Here is a 14,241-nt window from a genome sequence, read left to right as displayed (position 1 = left end):
GAGAAGTCCATTGTATAAAAGGAATATTTCCATGTTTTCTCAGAGCCCTCAATAACTATGACTACAAGAAAGGGAGGGAACCAGGAGACTTTCTGCCTTTCCAGACTGTTCCATTCCAGTTTCGACCTTACCCATAACTCAAATGGTCCTTCAAAGAGTCCTTCCCTGAAACTTTAAGTTGGCTCATTCCCTTCATTCCCATTTGCAAAGCAAGTGGTTTGGGTATTGCTGTCCCCATGCTGTTTAATTTCCTGAAATGATGGCAAAGCAGGTCACGCTGTATTTGTGCAGATTTCATTTAAAAACATTTGTTTGGGCCCTGGCTGGCATAGCTCAGTGGATTGAGCGCGGGCTGGGAACCAAAGTGTCGCAGGTTCGATTCCCAGCCAGGGTACATTCCTGGGTTGCAGGCCATAATCCCCAGCAACTGCACATTGATGTTTCTGTCTCTCTCTCTATCTCCCTCCCTTCCCTCTCTAAAATAAATAAATAAATAAAATCTTTAAAACACACACACACACACACACAAAAAACATTTGTTTGGAGCCTGCCTTCTCCAAGTGTGGCCCTAATCAGCAGGAGGGGCACCTTCTAGGGGCTTCTCTAGGGTAGCGTGTTGGCCGCACCCCAAAGCTACCAAGTCAGACTTTGCAGTTTGGCAAGATCCCAGGTGATGCACACGGACGTCCGAGTCTGAGAAGCGCTGGCTTGGAGTGTGGTGCACCCACCCAATAGAGTTTACCTTCTGCCTCACTAACACCCCAGGAGCAAGGTGAAGGTTTTTCCATGAGCCTGACATGGCATTTTGAAACTCTATTAACAATTAGGAGTCACATATAAGAAAACCTAATATTTAAGTCTATCAACGAATCAGAAGAATTGTTTCCGTTTTGATTTAGCAGGAATGCCATCTTGCTCCCAAACCCTCAACTGGAAGCAAAGAACGGTTTCCTCTCAGGTTAATGGGTTTCCCCTCGTCAAGCTGTCCTTCGATCACGTCATCTAGACTTGCCTCCACCTATTTATTTCTTTTTATAACTGTTCTTCTTTTTAATAGGGTTATTCGCCCTTCCGATATTAACAGCAATTAGACTCACCTCACGGTGCGTCATGTCGACTCAATCTGCGACCGTCAGAGGAGGATGATCTTAGTCTTGTCTCGGTAACAAACCTTGACAACCCAAACAAAGCAGCAGGTGAAAGACAGGAGGAGGATTTGCAACACAGGATCGCAGGCGGCAAGAACGTCGCGAACGTGACGGCTGCGCTGCCTGCTCGGGCCACGTGGAAATGGTGGCATTCACGCTGCCGGCACTGATGACACGGTGCATGGTCTGAAATTGCATTTTTTCAGCCAAGTTTTTAGAGAAGACTCTTTAAAAGCCTCGGAAACATTAACATTCTCTTTCCAATTCTAATCTATTTAATTTTATTGGAAAACATTTACATAGCTCATCAGCCGACTCTCTAGTATTGAGTAATATTTAGCATGCTGTAATCATGAGGAGAGATTTAGATTAAATGCTGTTTTTTATTACTATTCAATCACCATAAGTTGTTCCACTTTTTATCTTTTTAGTCAACAGATTTCAAAGGTGGGAAAATATCTTCATTTACAGATACACCTATATTTATCTCCTATTATATTTTCCATTAGTGTCTGTGTGAGATTTATTCCTGGTGATTCCCAACAAAGTAAATGTGCATCTCCTAACACCAGATGCTAATAATAAAGACAAATGCCCCCTATCTCTTAGAGATGTTACAAGAATAAATTAGATAATATTTACAGGGGGATTTGACCTCACTGGAGATAGTATATAAATGACATGTGAAAAACAAACCTTTGAAGAACAAAAAATTCCATTCCGTTGCAGCCAGATTGAGTTGACAGGAATCAAATTATGTTCCGAGCAGAGGAAACAGGCCTGCTAACAGCGGTTCCCCTCGCTGTGGACGCACGCCAGGCACTCACAATGAACCCCAGGTCTGGCCTGCACCTTCGGGCGTCGGTTTGGGCATGTGCACAACCAGCTTGTCATCCCTTCCCATGTGTCTACGTTTATTACGGTTGGAATATGCTGGGGCAAACTATCAAAGTTACTTTAAACCTCTTTCTACATTTAATAACCTATAAGGACTGTTAATAAAGCAAGCAGACATTTTGACATAGGTGACACATGGACACATCCAGACAAACTCTTTTCACATTATACTATCTAGAACCGAAAAGGAGCTTCCCACAGGACAATGGACAAGGAGAGAGTCCTGGTGGTCACACAGGGGAAGTCCAAGTCCTCACTTTGAGTACAGGGAAACTCATTTTTTAAAAAAATATTTTATTTATTTATTTTTTAGAGAGGGAAGGGAGGGAGATAGAGAGAGAGACAGAAACATCAATGTGTGGTTGCTGAGGGTTATGGCTTGCAACCCAGGCATGTACTCTGGCTGGGAATCGAACCTGCGACACTTTGGTTCGCAGCTCACGCTCAATCCACTGAACTATGCCAGCCAGGGTGGAAACTCATTTTTTGATGGGATCATTCGTGGGGCACAGGGAAGTCACCCAACCCCACCCGTTTTCTAAAAGTCCAGCTACATTGGCCCCAGATTCTACCATTTGAAATTCTTCTTGAGTTAAGAGAAATAGCTGCATGTTCATGGAAAAAGGTAAAATTAAAAACCGTAGGATGATGAGGACATTCAACAATGTAATGAACCAACCCTGCAGACCTACTCTGCGCCAGGCACTATCCTAAGTGTTTTTTACCAGAACTGTCTCATTGAATTTCCAGTTCAACCCTATGACACAGGCACTATTCTCATTCCAATGTTGACAGACGTGCGAACAGGCACAGAGAGGTTAAAAAGCCTGTCCAAGGTTGCACAGGCTACAGGTGGCATCTCTAGGCCTTCACCTTGGCCCTCTGACTGCAGAGTCTGTGCTCAGAACCAACAGGTCTTCCGACCAGTGAGAGAGTTAGCCCCATGCAATATACTCCTGTGTGAAAACGAGACAAACGATACTTTACAAACTTGGATACAAAGAACAATGTGAAAAAGCTTTAGATTGTGTTTGGTCAATGGTTGGATTTTTCTAGAACAGCCAAGGTTCCCAAGTGAGGCAGCCTCCACCGTTCCATTTCACAGGACGCGTCCACAGTGACATTCAAGTACAATCTTACCGTGCCGAAAGCGCTCGCCAGGAATGGGGCCCTGGGAACTATGCCGAAAGCACAGTTCTCTCGCGGAGCTGACAGCAAATATTTGGCTGGAGATGAGAAATGGGACGTGGGAATGAATTTGGAGATGGAAATATCAGAGGAGCTTGGATGATACACTGAAAGTAATGGACATCTATCACATTACTACCATGGATCACTTCTGTAGTAAGAGGCTACTGTGGCTCTTAGAACGTAGAATAGCTTCCTGATCTATGCAATGTTTGAAATAAGAGCTTTAAAATTGTTCTCTAATGCCAGAAACGTATGCCATCCGTGTTTTTCATTTCATTGTATCCCATAAAACATGCGGTTTTCAGAAAGAGATGAACTGATATCCCAGCTTCGCTGCTTCTAACAGAACACTGTAATAAGGTTAAGTACACACCTTTCCATAGCAACAGACGCTGTAGACAGACATGAACCCTATACGTCTCCCTTGAAGAAAGCTTTAGGATGATAACAGACAAATTCGAAATAAAGCCTATGATCCCCACACCCTGAAGCCTGCTTCCCCGAAGAACTCAAGAAAGGATACATTGACAAACAGCTCACCGTGGCTTCCCATAGCTCATTTCTTTGCCTTCTTTTTTTTTTTGCTTTAAATGGCACTTCAGCCTTAATAGTTACAGAGGTTTCAAGAGAGAGGACTAGCGCCACCTGAAAAGAAAAAAAAAGCCAAAAATCCAGTACAATCACGGTTTGAGAAGTTCAGCATCGGGCTCATGGAGCAGCATTGGAGGCAGCAGTTTCTCCGTTTTGAGAGCTGACGCATTTATTCCTGCCAACCCTTCACTGTTTTATTTAGTGCCTTTCCACTTTACGGACATTATGTGAACGCGGGCAACTTGGCTAGCTGTATTTCTAAAATAGCAGTTTCACATAGGGGAAAAGGTAGCTTTGGAGACGGTATCACCAAGTGTTTTCATAAGCCCATATAAAAAAAAAAACAAAGCACATATTTAAAAAACAACAACAATGACAAACCATGATATTGGGCCCCTGGAAGTACTGGCTACAGCAGGGCCAGCCCGGGCTCCCACACTGAGCTGGGTATGCACACTATAATTAGATTCCCCAAACACTTGCCTGTGCTGAGTGGATGCCTCCCTTTGCTCACCCCAATTAGGCAGGAGGCGCTGCCTAGGGCTGGAGAGTAATCTACGCGCTATTGTTTCCGTGTGGGGAGAAGTGAGCGCTCTGTGCAGCTAACATTGGGCTTTGTTTTGAACAGGCTGAACTCGGCTTGGGCGCTATTGATCATGCTTGGGAGAGGAGTTAACGATACGGAGTATTATTTCACCCCTGCTCGGGTTTTAAACAGCATCTTCCTGCAAACAGTCTAACTCCAGAGCTTGCGTGTCGAAAAGCGAAACAGATGGTCCAGTTTTATATTTCTCTTCCTTTAGGATTTCCTATGCAGCTCAGGGACTTTGGTCTTCTGGGATCTCAAATTATATTTCAGCCCATTATACGTACATCAGTGTTGATACTAAGATGGTATGGAAGACTTACTCAAAATCCACATGGCCGCAGCCTCTGCAGGTTCTTAGTATGCCATGTGCTGTTCATTTTAATTGAAAATATTCTAAAAGCAAGATTGATGTGTTTTCTATCCCCTTAAAATAGAAACAGGTTCTGGGCTCATAATTGAGCACTCATAAGCCCACTCTCCTTATTAACATGCCCTCTCTAATTTGTGCCTCTGTTTGCACAATATAAATGGCCTTTAACAGCCCTTCATTCATACAATGGTCTCACTAACCCAAAGAAAATTAGTAGCAGGCAAAAGCCTATTTTTACTGACACAGAGACAAAAATGCTAATTACCTTAAAATATTCTCAAGTGTATATCTTTGGCATCCTTCCAGGCAAGGCTCAAAAGTTTTTTTTCCCTTCCTGTTATTTACTAGTTATAGGAGAAGTTGTTTTTGTTTTACATTCAGGCTTATCCATAAGTCTCAATTTGTATTTATAATTTGAAATCTGTTGTGTCCAGAGTACTGGTGATGGGTGAAGTATGGGTTTGTTTTTTCCTTACTCCTGGGTCCTCTGAGAGCATTACCCATTTGTGATTAATTGTGGTCTTGCTGTTTTTGTTAAGGCACTCAGGGACACTTGCAGAAAAAAGTAATGCCTAAAAATTTAAGTCTTTTAAACAAATTAATTACCATAAAATGTTAATTTTTTTCTTCAAATCCCTTTTCTCTGATAATTACATGTATTTGTCCAAGTTTATGCCCTAAAGCACTCCCTTTTGAAATGGTTTTAAAACTGAAACCTCTGGTATACAAAATAATAAAGAAACAAAATTTTTAGCTTCAATTCAAACTGAACCATAAACTAACTATAACTTCAATTGTAATGTTATAACAAGCAATTACACTAAACAAATTCTAACACATTTAACAAAACAGAATTTAATGCAACTTACTAAATTATGATATCAGGTATGCTGATAATATTTACATAAAAACAATGAACTTTTTATCATGTATTCAACAAATAGTTATTAAGGATGCATTATTTTCATAGCACTTTGCTAGGGCTGGTTTATAAAAAAAATAAATAAGGTAAAAAGGGCTTGTCTTCTTGAGGGAGTGTAAAAACCAAGTTTTGGTTATTTATTTTAGGATATTAACCCCTTATCAGATGTATTGGCAAAGATGTTCTCCCAATCAGTGAGTAGTGTTTTCATTTTGTTGATGGTTTCCTTTGCTGTGCAAAAACTTTTTTCTTCGATATAGTCCCATTTGTTTATTTTTTTGTTTCCCTTGCTCAAAGAGCTATGTCAGAAAAAATACTGCTATGAAACATGTCTGAAATTTTACTGCCTTATCTTTTCTTCTAGGATTTTTATGGTTTTGAATTAACATTTAAGACTTTAATTCCTTTTGAGTTTATTCTTGTATATGATGTAAAAAGGCAGCCTAGTTTCATTTTGTTGCACATATCTGTCCAATTTTCCCAACACCATCTATTGGATAGAGTATCTTTAGCCCATCGTATGCTTTTGCTTCCTTTGTTGTTGGGGACCACTTTGTGTGGCATCGGAAACTGTAGCCCCATGCGAGCAAGGCCTTGCCTTAAGTCTCGACTGAGACACAGGGAATGCAGGTGGCAGGCACAACCCAATACTAACGCCGAGGGTTCCTGTGTAAAATCAGGCCTGAAGAATACATTGCATCCTTTGAAGCTTGCTTTGCTTTGTATAGCCCTGTTGATATAAACCAGATGTTTAGGTTCAAAGCATAAGGGAGTGAACTCCTGATCTCAGGAACCCTTCCTTAACAGACCTTGACCTGAGGCAGATCTCTGTGTTTCCTCAATTGGTATCTATAGATAATATCTGTTTTCTATAACTATAGCCTTTGGACATTGATTGATGAGCTTTGCATGTGTACCGCAATAAAAGCCGTTTGGGAGAAGGGCTTGGGGCATTCTCTACTACAGGGAATCACCACCCCCTTCCCTGTTGGAACAACAAGACTGTGTCCGGGATGACTTATTCTCATCTGCAGTGGCCAGGAGAGCTCCGTGGGAGCATCCCACACTTTGTCAAATATTAATTGACTATAAAGGCATGGATTTATTTGTGGGATCTCTATTATGTCCCACTAATCTATACATCTGTTTTTTTTATGCCAGTACCATACTGTTTTGATTACTATGGGCTTGTAATGTAGTTTGATATCAGGTAGGATGATTGCTCTTTTTTCTTGTTTTTTCAAGATTGCTGTGGTTATTGGGGTCTTTCGTGGTTCCACATAAATTTTTGGAATATTTGTTCTAGTTCTGTAAAACATACCATTGATATCTTGATAGAAATTGTGTTGAATTTATAGGTTGCTTTTAGTATGGACATTTTAATGATATCAATTTTTCTTATCCACGAACATGGTACATGTTTCTACTTATTTGTATCATCTTCAATTTCTCTCTTTTTTATCTTTACCCTAGGACATGCTCATTGATTCTAGAGAGGGGGCAGGGAGGGAGAGAGGGAGAGAAACATCAATGCAAGAGAGAAACAACTATCAGCTGCACCTCCTCTCCTGTACACACCCCCATGGGGATTGAACTTGCAAGTCAGGCATGTGTCCAAACTGGGAATCAGACCCATGACCCTTTGGTTTATGGGATGATGGTCCAACCCACTGAGCCACACTGGCCAATGATGCTTCAATTTCTTTCCACAGTGTCTCATAATTTTTTGAGGACAGGTCTTTTACATCCTTGGTTTAATTTATTCCTAGGTGCTTTATTCTTTTTGAAGCCATTGTGAATGAGGCTGTTTTCTTAGTCTCCATTTCTGATAGCTCATTATTGGTGTATAAAAATGCAACTGTTTTTTGGATATTTACTTTGACCCAGTGATTCCACCTCTGGAAATTTTTATGAAGAAACCCAAAACACTAATGTGAAAGAGTACACGCACCCCTATGTTCACTGCAGTGTTATTTTCCATAGTCAAGTATTTTCAATACTTGGAAGCAGCCCAAGTATCCATCAGCTGTAAAAAAGAAGGAAATTTTACCCTTTGCGACAGCACGGATGGACACGGAGAACATTATGTTAAGTGAAATGAGCTAGTCAGAAAAAAATGAATACCCTATGATTTCACTCAAGTGTGGAATCTAATGAACTAAATGAACTAACAGGCCAAATAGAGACAGACTCATAGATAGAGAGCAGACACCTGTCAGGAAGAGGGGGTGGGGTGGAGTAGGGAGCTAGAGGAGTTAAGAAAAAAGAGAAAAAAACCTCATGGACCTAACCCTAACCCTAGTGCCCCCAAAAATCAAGTTTGGAGAAAGTATCCATCAATGGATAAATGGATAAAGCATATATGCACTCACTGGAATATTATTCAACTATAAAAAGAAGGAAACCTTGCCATTTGTGACAACACGGATGGCCCTTAAGGGCATTATGCTAAGTGAAATAAGTCAGAGAGATAAAGACAAATGCTGTATGAGTTCACTTTTATGTGCAATCTAAAAAAAGGAAGAAAAAAGGAGCTCATGGACATAGAGAACAGAATAGTGGCTGCTGGAGGCAGGGGACAGAGGTGAGAGTAGGTAAAATGAGTAAAGGGAGTGGAAAAATACAAACTTCCAGTAATAAAATAAATAAGTCATGAGGCTGTAATGTGCAGTTAATAATACTTTGGTGCATATTTGAAAGTTGCTAAGGGAGTGGATCTCAGAAGTTTTCATCACAAGAAAAAAAACCTTGCTAACTGGTGATGGATGTACTGTGGTGACTATTTTGCAAATATACACAAATATGAAATCATTATTTGTACATCAGAAACTCATCAGAAACTAGAACCCCCAGACCTGGCTGATAGAAATATAAAATGATATAGTCACATTGGATAACAAATTAGCATTTTCCTAAAAAGTTAAATTTATTTAACGTATCATAAACCCAACAATTCACTCCTAGGAACCTACTCAAGAGACATGAAAACATATGTCGAGGCAAAGAGACACACGTGAATGTTCATAGCAGTGTTATTCGTAACAGCCCCAAAACTCAAAACAACGCAAACACCTGTCATCTGATGAATGGGTGAGCAAAATGTGGTATGCCCACGTGGTGGAATACTATACAGCAGTTAAAAGGGTCCAAGTACTGACACGTGTTACAACATGGACAAATCACAAAAGCATATGATAAACGAAAGAAGCCAGTTGTAAAAGACTACATTCGTATGACTCCATCTATAGGAAATGTCCAAAAAGGCAAACTGACAGAGACAGCAACCACACCCATGACTTCTCAGGGCCAGGACTAAGAAAAGGGACTGACTAGCTGGAAATGGGCATGAGGGAACTTTGGGCGGGAGGGGGGAGGGTATGGAAATCTTCTAAGACTGGATTCTACTGATGGTTGTACAACTGTATGCATTTACTGAAAGTCACTAAGATGTGTACTTACAATGAGTGGATTTGATGGCATGTAAATTTTGCTTCAATAAAGCGGTTAAAAAAGAAAAAAGAAAACAGTCCCATATATTTGTATAGGAATGGGTTGAAGTAGTCACCTGAGTTTTTCAATGCTGAAATGTAATTCAAACATGTATCACTATCAACAGATGTGCCTTATCCTTTTGTTTGCCGTGTCCCTTACAATTTTCAAGTTTACTTGTTCTTCACACCAATCCTGTGAGGTAGGGTGAACAAGTACTATATAATACATAATAAGCACTTTCAATAAGCACTTTCTCGTTTTTTTCCTTTTAGCTTTGTTCTGAGGAAGCCTTAAATACTGTATAGATAATATAATTGAAAAATCAAGGCCACCCTGGATAATGTAATCTGAATAAACTGAATGACAAGCATCCTCATTGCCCCAAATCCCCCTGATATTGTTACAAAGACAAGAGCCCTCCATTTGCCCAACTGCACTAAACACCAGACAAGTTGTTTAACATAATGAGTCTCCCAGCTGGAGACTCGGACGCTGTCAATAGACTTGACTGACAGACCTCACCTACAGACTCAGCCTTTGTCCCCCTGCCCCGCTGAAGCCTGCTGTGGTTGCTCACTCTAACGCTTGCATTTACAAATATTGAAGTGCACGTAATGTGATTATACAGCCAGCCGGGCACAGTGACTAACCTTGCAGGAGCTAGTATTCCCGGGCAGAAACAAAGCTGCCAGAAAACCAAAAATGGAAACTAGTGTATTAATTTGATTCACAGCAAATCCGACTCTAGTTCTTTCTCTTGAAAGCTCACAAGGAACTTAAACAAATCCTCTCCCACTTAGTCTGAAACAGAGAGTGACATGTTTAAAGAAATGTGACTTATCAAGTGTCCAATTATGTCATTGGAAAATGCATGTGGCGTATGCACAGATACACTTAAACCAGTTAAAGATCACAGGAACCTCCCTTATTTTGATAATGCATATCCAAGACAGACCAAACCCGCAGCCCTTCACATCCGGCCCACGATTTAATGCTCTGGGTCTACGAGAAGGCCAGCCTCTGGGGTAACCTCTCCCCACCTTCCGCTCAGAGTTGGGTGTGAAAGGGGTTCTCAGAGGTGGAAGGAAGCCAGGCTCTTCTGCACCAACATTTCGGCCTTCCCGTCTCAGCCCCACCACCACGAATTCGTCTCCTCCAGATACGCTTACGTGCCCTCCAGTGTCCAGAGAAGGCACGGATGCTTTGTGCACCTTAGTGTGCTCTGTCCCCTGCATGACCCCTGGAAATCCTTTTACAGGGGACATGTGTTGCTTAAGGATGTTTCCATGACCTCTGACCTAACACAAGCCACGCTTCTTAGCTATGACTGAAGTTTGAGCAGGACCAGGTTAGTCTAAAGAAATGCAGAAATACTCAACTGGTAACCGTCAAGAGTTAATGTTGATGTTTTCAAGTTGGAAGAATTTCATATGGATTTCTACAGCGCAACACACGGAAAGCACGTGACTCAGAGACGAGAGAATTGTGTCCTGGGGTGTAACCCTGTAACCTTGCTGATGGTTCGTGACTTCCAGGACCCAAGTGTTCTCCACTGAAAAAAGGAAAGCAGGGTTTTTTTGCATAAAGTACTCTCTAAGGCCCTAATCATAATCTGACAATCATTTCTTGAGATAGTACTGTTATTCTACAAGATAGAACTATTCATCTAAATAATTCATTCAGGGCACATGTATTTTGGCCTAATGGGCCCTCTGGCCTTTGCTGTACTGTTAGGATTAAAAAACGAAACTTAGAATTTGAGACTCAGAGACACAGAATCTAGGTGCACTATTATAAAACGCCACGCAAGTTCAGCTTTGGAGTAAGAATGATACAGACAGGAAACAGAGAGTAACTGAATGATATTTGACAACCACCTACGTACATACAGTAGTGAGGGATGTCATCTCAAATGGGGCCTCTTATTTTCTTTCTAATAAGTCCTACAGTACGACACTCGCTTTCACGCTGCCTACAGCCTCGGTGTCCCTCAACGGTGCTTCCGTGGCTCTTGCAAGGGTACGGAGAACAAAACCGGTTCCTCCCCGGTCCCCTTGGCACCTCTCTTTTCATCTGTTTTATTTATTTAATATTTAACATTTTGTTTGGAGAAGAGTCCTTGTATAAATACAGTCTGAAAGGCATTGTACTGTACAATGTAAAAGATTTTGCTTCGATAGGGCACTTTAAAGAAGTATTCCGTTATTACACATACCACTTCAAATGTGTCATCTGACAAGTTGTTCCAGCAAAAACCAGAGATTAGAAAATAATTTCCCATTCTAGTCTTTTCTAAGGCTACAAATGACATGCTATATTTAATGTTAGAGTCCGTGTACAAATCACCAACTACTTTAATAACTGTACAAATATTAATATTTGATTCAAGGGATCTCCGAAGTTACAGGATAATCAGAACTCTGGATGAATCGGTTGCTAAATGAGAAAATCCTGTTTGGACAGTTGTGAGAGAAAGGAGAATGGTTAATGAAACAACTTTGATAGTCTTATTATCACAGAGTTGATTGATATTTGGTGCGATTTCATCTTTGCCAGGGAGACGTTTGACAAAAGGAACAATCAGTAACTTAGACGAATCCCCTCTGCTTCCCCTTCGGCCCAACTCATTGGTCTCATTCTATGAATGGCCCTTGGTCTGCTGCTCAGAACAAATTCTCTTGTGTACCATAAGGTACGGACGTAGGAATTGGTTTTTAATTTTATTTTTTAAGGACACACGTCCGTGTTGGTCTGTAAGGGTGGAAGTAAAAGACCACCCTGCTTTGACTATCATTGACTTTCTAAATTCACTCAGAGAGCATAACAAAATAGCAAAAAAACAAAATATAATCTTCAGGTCATTTCCCTCAGGACTTTGAATCTGTTTACCACCCAGACAGGTTCTATGTTACAGAAGGACTTTGTGAAATACAGGATGAATTATTTCAGCCAAGGGATTTTCTCATTTCAGTTCCCTAAGTGCCTGTATTTTCCCCATAAGGATGGATGTAGATTCTCTAAACTGCTTCGGGGAGACCACTGAGATACAGTGTTGTAAAGATGACCACTGCACTGGAACAGAGTGAGAGGGGTCCCTTCCCACGCAGGGCGCCCACTAGTAAACACCAGCAGGCGGAGAAGCAGCTGGCCTCACCGTGAAGATCACTGGAGAATGTCCTGGAGAGGCATATGGGATGGAGTCATTTCTCAGCTTTTTTCAACCCCCATGGAGCCGACAGCATGAGATCCTCCGCAGTTTGGGCTCGCGTATCTCCGGGGTCTGACTTCCAGCAGGTTTAGATCGCCACACAGAGCAGGGTGAGAACGATGTCCTTTATCTTGGATAAAGTGACGCACTTTCTCTTTTTGTTTTCTTCCTGCAAGAGAGCCTCTGTTGTTTTCGAAGCTCCGCTCCAGTGAAAAGGCAGGCATTAATACTAATCAGCAAGCTCATTCCTGAGGGGGCTGAGGCATCCACTGTTCTCACTCCCACTCACTTTTGTTGTTGTCGTGGGGAGCCTGACTGGAGCCGGCAGATCTTCCAGAACAGGGTTTGGATGTGACTGTGGGGCCACCGCAGGGGGTGTGACGCAAAGCCACGGCAAGCCACTTTTTGCTGTTGCTCTCAACATAGTAATACATATGTATGTACTAATAGGTCCCAACATGTTAATACCTATCCGTCCCGGGATCTCTGAGTTCTCCCCGGGAAACAGCCAGCACAACCTGGAAAACGACACCAAATGGCATCTTTGCTGCTGAGTTCAAAAGCATGTTAGTTGCTACAGCAGCAGGAGATTTGCAGGAAGACAGGCTCAGAGAAACAAAACAAAACAAAACAAAAACAGGAATTGCTGACTATCCCTGACACCATAATTTTTTAAGAGTCTTAGAAAGAAACAACTACTTTGCCGGAAGTGTAAAAGCATCAGAGAGCTAGGACAAAATAGGATCCCACGTAACGATAAGGGAAACAGAAAACAGCAAGAATTAACTGCTTTCTGTGCATCAGCTCAGACTTGTGCAGAAAGTTAATTTTGAAAATGTTGTATCACTTTAATCCTAATGACCCTATTCAAGTTGGTGGCAGAGCTCTGAAGCATTACTTCTCCTTGAATATGAGTTAGCTGGGCTTCTAAAGATGAGGAGGTGGAGATAAGGGGGAGGAGGAACTGAAGAGGTGTCCTAAGCCTGATGCCCAGGATTCCAGTTGACCCCTTTCCTCCTTCCTGTGCTAGCCAGGAACACTAGTCTAGGCAGGGACGCTTCGTGCTCTGCGTCTTGCATAACAAAGGCAGGCCGCCACCACGTAGCTCAGTTGGCAAGCTGCAGGATTGCCCCAGAGAGACTCTGGCATATGCCACAGAGGAGGAGAAAGTTCCACAAACAACCCCGGGATCCCTCCACCCAGGTCTTGTTACACCTGGTTTCTCAAGAGCAGATTGCTTCGCCAACCTTAACAATCCCAGAGGAATGCCGGGGCGGGAGGCCGGATTCCGACTCCCTTTGCCGTAATTTATTGAGGGCTTTAAAAGGAGAAAATAAAACTTTGAACTCAACGCATCTGAAGCTTTATGATTCAGGTGTGCTACTTGCCTTCGGGGGCACCAAAGATCACTGAAGTTAAAGTGACACACGCACACAAAATTCCGTGAGCTGCAGAACAGAAAAGCATGTCCAGACGCGACCCGGCTGGTTCTCCTACCATTTGAACTTGGCAGGAGGCGCAGGAGTCCTGGTCCTGCCTCATACTTTTCTGATGGGCAGGATTTCCCCTACTTACAGCCCTCTAATCCTCGCTGCTCCCCAGCTTTCCAGGGTGTAGAAGAAACTGGGTTTGTGGAGAAGGAGGCAGAAAGAAACAGGGAGAAGGATAAGAAAAAGAAATCAGAATGGCTCATGAGGAAAAACACAGCTGACCCTTGGTTCCTTGGGGGATGGGTTCCAGGCCTCCGTGGACAGCAAAAGTGGAGGGTGCTCAGGCCCATTGTATCAAATAGATACATATAACCTGTGCACGTCCTCCTGTATGCTTTAAATC

At 42.1% G+C, this 14,241-nt stretch overlaps 1 long non-coding RNA gene across 1 annotated transcript; it reads left to right on the top strand.

The window, feature by feature from the left end:
* Window positions 1-535: 535 nt before the first annotated feature.
* LOC118500381 lies at window positions 536-3,888 on the top strand. The gene is made up of 2 exons (XR_004902948.1): window positions 536-2,307; window positions 2,516-3,888. It is a non-coding gene; the product is annotated as an uncharacterized LOC118500381 (long non-coding RNA).
* Window positions 3,889-14,241: the final 10,353 nt, after the last annotated feature.

This window comes from Phyllostomus discolor, chromosome 4, assembly GCF_004126475.2.
Source record: "Phyllostomus discolor isolate MPI-MPIP mPhyDis1 chromosome 4, mPhyDis1.pri.v3, whole genome shotgun sequence".
Lineage (NCBI taxonomy): Eukaryota > Metazoa > Chordata > Mammalia > Chiroptera > Phyllostomidae > Phyllostomus > Phyllostomus discolor.
Note: the sequence above shows the minus strand (reverse complement) of the source record. Positions and strands in the feature narration are given on the sequence as shown.